Source organism: Stegostoma tigrinum, chromosome 14, assembly GCF_030684315.1.
Source record: "Stegostoma tigrinum isolate sSteTig4 chromosome 14, sSteTig4.hap1, whole genome shotgun sequence".
NCBI classification, from domain to species: domain Eukaryota; kingdom Metazoa; phylum Chordata; class Chondrichthyes; order Orectolobiformes; family Stegostomatidae; genus Stegostoma; species Stegostoma tigrinum.
Genome location: NC_081367.1, coordinates 60,311,222 through 60,320,292, shown reverse-complemented (window position 1 = coordinate 60,320,292; position 9,071 = coordinate 60,311,222).

Genomic DNA, 9,071 nt, shown 5'->3' with positions numbered 1-9,071 from the left:
AAGATCACTTTCCATTTCAAGCAGATGTTCACCTGCACATCAGCCAATGTGGTATACCGCATCCAGTGTACCCGTTGTGGCTTCCTCTACATTGGGGAAACCAAGCGGAGGCTTGGGGACCGCTTTGCAGAACATCTCCGCTCGGTTCGCAATAAATAACTGCACCTCCCAGTCGCGAACCATTTTAACTCCCCCTCCTATTCCTTCGACGACATGTCTATCCAGGGCCTCCTGTAGTGCCATAATGATGCCGCCCCAAGGTTGCAGGAGCAGCGACTCATATTCCACGTGGGAACCCTGCAGCCCAAATGTATCAATGTGGACTTCATAAGCTTCAAGATCCCCCCTTCCCCCACTGCATCCCAAAACCAGCCCAGCTCGTCGTCTCCTTCCACTGCATCACAAAACAAGCCCAGCACATCGCCGCCTCCATAACCTGTTCTTCCTCTCACCTATTCCCTCCTCCTACATCAAGCCGCACCTCCATTTCCTACCTACTAAACTCATTCCGCCTCCTGGACCTGTCCGTCCTCCCCGGACTGACCTATCCCCTCCCCACCTCCCCACCTATACTCTCCTCTCCACCTATCTTCTCCTCCATCCATCTTCGGTCCGCCTTCCCCCTCTCCCTATTTATTTCAGAACCCTCTCCCCATCCACCTCTCTGATGAAGGTTCTAGGCCCGAAACGTCAGCTTTTGTGCTGCTGAGATGCTGCTTGGCCTGCTGTGTTTATCCAGCTGCTCACTTTGTTATGTCGGATTCTACAGCATCTGCAGTTCTCATTATCTCTGGTCACAATCTGCATTTACATGTGTGTTTACGTTCTAATAAAAAAAACAGTTCATTCCGATGTTGTTTCATGTTTCTTGCTCATTTTGAAGGTTTTTTTTGTAATGTAACGTAGCATGCGTTGGCGCTGATGTCTTACGTTGGCCTGCATACGAATTCTATGCGCAAGCTGGAATTTTACTGTACTGGCCTTCGTGTCCGTTCACAGTCATTTTCATTTAGCTCATTGGCTGTGTACATTTTCTTCTCAGTCTGGTCATTTACGGATTGTTACGGATTGTCCGCATTGACTGGTCTCCATTATTCTGCAATCAGTTAAAACGGTCTACGGGTGTTGGAGACCTGAAACAGAAATGGAAAGTGCTGGAGAATCTCAGCAAGTCAGGCAGTCTCTTTGGAGAGAATACAGAGTTAACACTTCGAATCCAGTTAGCCTCCAGTAGAAAGATCGTAGCTACGAAAGCCTGGAAGTTTTGTCAAAGCGAAATTAGGGAGAGTTGAGTTTTTTGATGGACTGATACACAGAGAGATTTGACATGTATCGGTAAGCAATGAGATAATGGATAGTAGGCCAGGAGAGATGAAAAAGGAATAAGAAGAGTAAAGTGAGCAAACGAGTGAGCTGTGCTGAATGCAGCTGATAATAGGATGGGCAGATAAACCGGAAGCTGAAAGAACACCGCGATCCAGGTCAGCACCTGGCGGAAAGGACAGGTCAACGATTCTTGGAGTACCCCACTTAGGATTAAATAATGTGATAACGGATCCATAAGTAGGCAAGAATGTGTAATTGCGCTAATAGTAACCCATGTCATACAAGACACTGTGTGGGGTCGACAATAAACATGGAAGGATAGAATCAGATTAGAAAGTTAGTGAGCATGATGTTGAGTCCTGGAAACAGCAGGGTCACGAAGCAGATGATGAGATTTAGCCATTCTCGATCAATGGTTACAGAAACGAAGGCATGTTCAGCAGGTAATGGGAAGTTAAATAGAAAACTGGCCTTTATTTCAAAGGGAATGGTTTATGCTGGGCCTGCACATAGAACTGGGAAGAATGCGATCTCCCTGAAGCAGATACGACTTCCTAAGCTTAATAAGTTAAATGCAGACAGATTATTTTTCCATGTTCGAGAAAATCGGAAGAGTTCTTCTTATCAGGATACTTAATAGTCAACCTCTTCAACTGTCTGTTGCCAAGAATTCCACAGAATAATTACCCTCTCAGTGAAGATATTCTTACAGCCAAACAGGTCGACAGCGCATAAAATGGCCTTCAACCTGTTATGTCCATGCTGGTCAAATAAACTCACCTGATTATGATATCCAACGCTTGACGCATAGCAGTCTATATCTTGCCAATATTATTGCATATTCAAATACCTGTTATTGAGGCATTGAGTTCCAGATTCCTACGACCATCTGGGTACAGATGATCTTCCTTACCTGTCCTCTGTCTTTTCTGCTTCTAATCTGATATCTACAGCCACAGTCATTGATTCCTCTACCAAGTGGAGAAGGAATGTTTCTATCTACACTATGTGTACCGCTCAGAATTTCGTATATCTTAATTATGTCCTCCTTCAATATGCGTGTTCTAAGGGAAACAACTCGAGTCTGTTCGATCTCTCTTCATATTTTCTGCTCCTCATCTCTGTGCCTTAAATGGGTGATCCATTTAAGGCACAGAGATGAGAAGCAGAAGATCTGAAGAGAGATCGAACAGACTCGAGTTGTTTCCCTTAGAACACGCATATTGAGAGAGGACATAATTAAGATATACGAAATTCTAAGCGGTATACATAGTGTAGATAGAAACATTCCTTCCCCGCTTGATAGAGGAATCAATTTCTTTGGCTGTAGATATCAGATTAGAAGCAGAAAAGACAGAGGACAGGTAAGGAAGATCATCTGTACCCAGATGGTCGTAGGAATCTGGAACTCAATGCCTCAATAACAGGTATTTGAATATGCAATAATATTGGCAAGATATAGACGGCTATGCGTCAAGCGTTGGATATCATAATCAGGTGAGCTTATTTGACCAGCGTGGACATAACAGGTTGCAGGCCATTTTATGCGCTGTCGACCTGTTTGGCTGTAAGAATATCTTCACTGAGAGGGTAATTATTATGTGGAATACTTGGCAACAGACAGTTGAAGAGGCTGACTATTAAGTATATTCGAGGATATGGCATAGTAGGTGGTGAAGAAGGTTTTCTAAGATTAGAAACATTTGTTGATGAAATGGGTCAACGTGCTGAAAAATGATAGATGGAGCTCAATCTTGACAAATGCAATTAATAATATGGCATTATGTAGAGGTGCAGACCAGAGGGATCTTGTGGTGCAGATACATAATTCTTTGAAGTTTGTGTCACACATATTACAGCATGGTTAAAGAGAGGTTTATGGTTAAAGAGAGGTTTGGTATGTTTGCCGTCATTGCTTTGAGTATAAAAGTTGGGAACTCATGTCGAGGTTGTATGGAAATTTGGTGAGGCCTCTTCTGGAATATTGTGTCCAGTTCTGATCGCCAATTATAGGAAGAATATTATTAAGCTGGAGAGGGTTCAGAAGGGATTTACCAGAAACTTACAAAAACAGAAATTGCTGGAAAAGCTCAGCAGGTCTGGCAGCATCTGTGTATATATAAAACTGATGAGGAACCATACTGAGGAAGCTCCCGGACACCAAACGTTAACTGCGATTATTTCTTCACAGATAGTTTCTGTTTTTGCTCTTGATTTACAGCTTCGACAGTTCTTCCGAATTTTGCCAGGATGATGCGTAGTTTGGAAAGTTTGAGATTTACAGAAAGGTTGCATTGGCTGGGACTTTATTTCACTGGAGGGTAGTAAGTTGACAGGTGAACTTACAGAGCTTCATCGAATAATGAGAGGTATAGATGGAAGTAATGGAAGTTGCCTTTTCCCGAGGATGGCGGGGTGGGGACGGGGAGAGTGGGGGCTCAAGACCGTGGAAGATTGTTACGTGTGAAGAGAGGGATTTTAAAATGACATGGGGGCAAACATTTTACACAGATATAGTTCAGGTGTGGAATGAACTTCCCGAGGAAGTCGAGGATGTAGGGACAATTACAAAGTTTAAAAGACACTTGAATATGCATAAGAATAGAAAAGGTTTGGAGGGATCTGGGCCATGAGCAGGCAGTTGAGACTAGGTTAGTTTGGGTTTATGTTTGGCATGGACTGTCTAGACCTAAGGGTCTTTTACGTGCTGTATGACTCTATGACTCTGTATGAGTTAGGCAGGTGATTACGTATTACGAAATAAAGTTGTTTGAGGAAAGAGGCAGGAAATTGGCGTTGAGGTTTATCAAACCAGCGATGATCTCTTAGAATTGCAAAGCAAACTCAATGGGGTAAGTGGTTTACTTAAGTTGTCGTCTTAGTGATCATCATTAGCAGGATTAAACCTTCCTACAACTTTGGTTTCTTATTGGAAAGTATTCATTAACTCTGGGTATTTAAGTTCACATTTTTTATTTCACGTGAATTCTGTTTGTTGAAAGAACGACCCATTAACTATAATTAGCCGACTTCAATGAATTTGCCTGGCAGGCAAATTGATTGCGCAGCGTCTCAGAGAATTGATCCGTTTCATCTGGTGCAACGTGATTCATTCGCTATGAGGCGGCGTGGGATGTCCTCGGGTGTTTACAGATGGTATATAACTCCACGTTTTTCTTCATTACATTTAACCTCGTGTTAGGTTCCTTGCAAGAAAGCGATGGGTTTATTTCTGATATTCCTGCTGCTATCGGTTGTGCCTATGGAGGAATTATTTGGAATCGTCTGCAATCCTCGAGCAAAAGACGATTTGCCGAATTTGTCTGAAGGTGGTGATATTATTCTCGGTGGCATATTTTCAGCACATTTAGATGTGAATCATGATGTTCCATCATTTGCCATTAGTCCAACCCACACGTATTGCGAAAGGTAGGTCAGTGCAGTAAACGATAAAATAATCTTGATTTTACGTAACCATGCATCTGGATCAATATTCTGGATTCCGTGGGTAATCATCAGTTGCGGCACTTGAACAATTTTTCCTTTGTTCTTAACATCATTTTGAATAATGATCATTCTTACCTCTCTAAATAATGCAACTAATTCCCATTTTAGTTTGGTGTTGCATACGATGATAGGACAAAATTGTTTCTCAAGATTCTTATTCGAATGGATGCGTTTGGTTTGTATCTCCCTCCATGGATTCTGTCAGACTTGCTCAGTTCTTCTGGCAATTTATTGGCTCCAGTTAAACAGAGTTCTGTGTTTATCTGCGCATAATGTCTGCATAATAGTCGGCAAATATGCACTACATAGCCAAAAAAGTCTTGTACGCTTAGCTTCAATTTCCTGCATGCACTCTGTGACAGTCTGAATCCTTGTGTTCTTATTGATGCACGAATACTCTTTCTGTGTTCGACGATGAAATGGCGAAATCACTGAAATACATTTGGTCTAAACACGAATGCAGGGATGCCACGAATTTATAAACTATTTTGGCTCTATACTTGTGCCCCGTTTCTCCATATATTACGTTTTAAATCTCCTTCTCTTTTAGTTTTACTTGTCTGTTAAGTATGGACTTGATGAGTGTGAGGATACAAAAAAGAATGCTCCGATAGTTGAGGATTCGCTATTGGATCTAGTTGTGAGGAGACAAGCGGAGAAATAACAACAAGCAAAATCTAGGTAACGGTGATCGTACACGATAAGATAATGGAGACTGAGAATGAAGATTGACATATTTATGGAGGAAACCAGGAAAATAATTCGGGGGAATTCGAGTTTTGCGTTATAAATCATGATGTTTCATCATTTGCCGTTAGTCCAGACATGTATTCTGTAAGAAAGGTCAGTGCAGTAAAAGCAAAGAAATCCTGATTTCAAGTGACCATACATTGGAAATAATCTTCTGAGATTAGTGCTTGTGCAAGTAAACTGGGCAACAATTCGTACAATAGACGACTTAGAACAGTATGGGAAAGATATAATACGATGCTCAAAGAAGTGCTGGAAAAGACTGCATTAAAAGGAAGGAAAGAACTGAAAATTGGTTAAACTACAACTGTGTAATTACATCAGAGGACAAGTGAGTTCTAGGAAAGAGGCGCACGTTAACTGCATTGAAGAGAAATGCATGATCAGAGCGAATAAGAACAGATGAGTGAACACCCTTGAAGGATAAATAGGAAGCGAAAGAGAATCTAAGCGATTAAGTTAACCTAGCAGCATTGCAGAACCCCAAAATATTTCGCAGATATCTTAATAAATAAGAAAGCATCGTTGAGACAAGTATCTCCCATAAAGATAGACGGAAGTACTTACTTGATTAGTTATCTAGCAGGGAGCTGGTGCTAGCAGGCATACATTTACAAAATGAGACGAGCAATGTGATACGTGCAACTAAGTAATAAAGATCTACAAGATACCTGAAATCTATTCCCGTTCGATTACAACCACACGATTAAATGCACGTGCGGACGACATTGAAGAGAGCTTTACTGATATTTAATTTTAAACCAAAAAAATGATACATTGCTCGAAGACCAGCGAGCGGTACGTGTGAGTCATGTAAATTGGAAAGGAAATGACAAACCAGACAGCGGAACATCAGCGACAGGACGGAAGTGTGAGAAAAGTGGACATGAAACACATTGAAAATGAGAAATACAATAACAAAATACTTGATTTGATTTAAGGAAGGTAAAATTTGCTGCCCCAATTATTTTGATTTAGCATGAAAAAAATAGAAAAAGAAGTGAAAGCACCTTTTGTGGACTTTGAAAAGCTTTTCGATAAGGTGCTTCCAAGGAGATTGAAGAATGAGGTCAGACGGGATGGAGTCATAGGAGAGTGACAGAATGTTTTGCAAATTATCATCAAGTTAGAAAGCAGAACATTAGAAGAAAGAATAGTGATTCAAAATTGGAGGAGGAAAGTACTTTTCCGTTCATATCAATTCAGGTATCACAGTTATTTTCGTGAATAGAATCATATAGTCCCTACTGTGTGGAAGCAGACCATTCAGCCTTTACAGACGACAGGACTCCTCCAAAGAGCATAACACTTTATCCTAGCATTCAATCCTCCATCTGGCTGATACATACCTGGTCACAATGGGGCAACTTGTCATGGCCAATCTACCTAACGTGCACATCGATAAACTGTTGATGGAAAGTAGCGCACCCGGCGAAAGTGACGCAAGCACAGGAGAATGTGGAAACACCACACGGACTGTCAGTTGAGGCTGCAATCATGCGAGGTTACCAGGCACTGCGAGGCAGCAGTGCTAACTATAGAGCCACTGTGCCATGCTAATAATTTGGGCGCTAGTATCGAAAATACAATGTATAAAAGTGCAGAGGACTTAAACCTGACAGTTATAAATGTTGAGCAGACTGCAAAAGATCAGAGAACAGATTAGGAAATTTGCAAAATGGCCAAGTAAGTGTCAGTGAAGTTCAACATGGATGAACATGAAGTAGTACATTTTGCAAGGAAGAATAGAGTGGTCACTTCTCACTTTGAATGAGAATGCATAGTTGAAGTAGAGTAATATAAGATGACATTGAATTACAACTTGGTGAAGTATTAAATTCAATGTAATAACTTAGCAAGCCATTACCGAAACAAGAGGGTTAAAACAACAATTTGCAGAGATTCTGATAAGCCTACATCGAACTTTAGTTAGACTTCTCAAAGTTTGTTTCATGCAGTTCTGTTCATCTACTGAAACAACGGATACAGTGGAGATGATGCAGAGATGATTCACAAGGATAATGCTGGAAAGGCATGGGTTTATATATGGGAAAACAATTGAACAGCTAGTTTAAGTTTCTCGTCGCAAAGAAAGCTGAGGGTGACCTAACAGATGTCCTAAATATCATAACTAAAAGATTAGCCAAAGAATGTTCCATTTCATGCGGAAGAACATCACAAGAGGACATCAAGTCATCAACATCTCTGACATATGTACCTTCCATTCAAGGGCACAGCAGAGACAAGCAATGCTGAACATTTTAACTACTCTTCCCGTAACCTTATGATTTTTGGTGTGGTTTCGGACTTTCTTCTCTGTGTGCTCAGTAATACTGGAAGGAATGAGCAAGGGTCAGGATCGGAAAACGGATGTCGCGAATCTACTTTCCCTTTGAAGTCATTGGAGGTCATATGAGGCTAAGAGTATATTCCCGCCGTTTTCCGGTTTCCTGGCGGCTAATGTTTTAAGTGCTCCTATTATGTACTTCTGTGCGGTGTTGTAAGACTGTTAAAGTTTTCATTGTTGGTGATATGTATTTGCAAATGTTCCCTGGGGTTTCACGTGTTTCCAGGTATTTTGTACACCTCTTGATGTTTTCAGGCACTTCCAAGTGTTCGTTCGTTCAGTGACTTGTTTTAGCTCCGGAGCCCTATCGTTCAGAGAACAGGGCAAAGCTGTGTGGGAAGAGATGAGCAGCGCTTGTTTTTGGGTACGGTACTGGGAGGTAGGTCGGGTGTTGTGTAGATTGGGATTTGACAGATAAACGAATGGCGGGGTCATGATTGTTAGCGGATCCTGTGATATAAATTGCAACAGTACATCACTCGTGTATAGTACTGAGATGTTATTGGGATAACATCCCATTGATTTCTTCTATAAATTAATGTCCTTTATCTGCCTACACATGGGTATGCAGGCACTGCCCGAAAGCTTCCTGCCTAGTTAGGAATTCGGTGTCAGACTTTGTAACTCCTTATCTTCCTACACATCGGTATGCAGACACTGCCTTAAGCTTCCTGACTGAATAAAATTAGAGTTAAACTGTCTCAAATAAGATTGAGAGGAAAATTTGTAAAGATGTGAGACTTCTGAAGCATGTAACTTCTGTCGCTGATAAAGGGGCCAGGGCACTGACTTGTTCCAGCCAGACACATCGGCAACTTGAAATTACAATCTGTCTCGTTAACAACTTGAAATCGCCTCCTGCCATAAGCAGCCACTCCACGAACGATCGATACTATATCCTGGACTTTTGTGTTCTTGATGTAATAATTGTTTTGTATCCTGTCTTTGTCTGTTGTAATAATTGTTTCATGTATCATGTCATTGTGATATGTGAAATTGTTTTATATATTATGTACTCAGTAAAGTATAAAAAGCGAGGACTGTCCGCTGCTCGGGGAGAATTACTTACGAGACTCTGCATTCCGTGCCGGGTTAAATCCAGTGATTCTCTACAGCTTGTACTTGTTTGGTAATAAAGGAG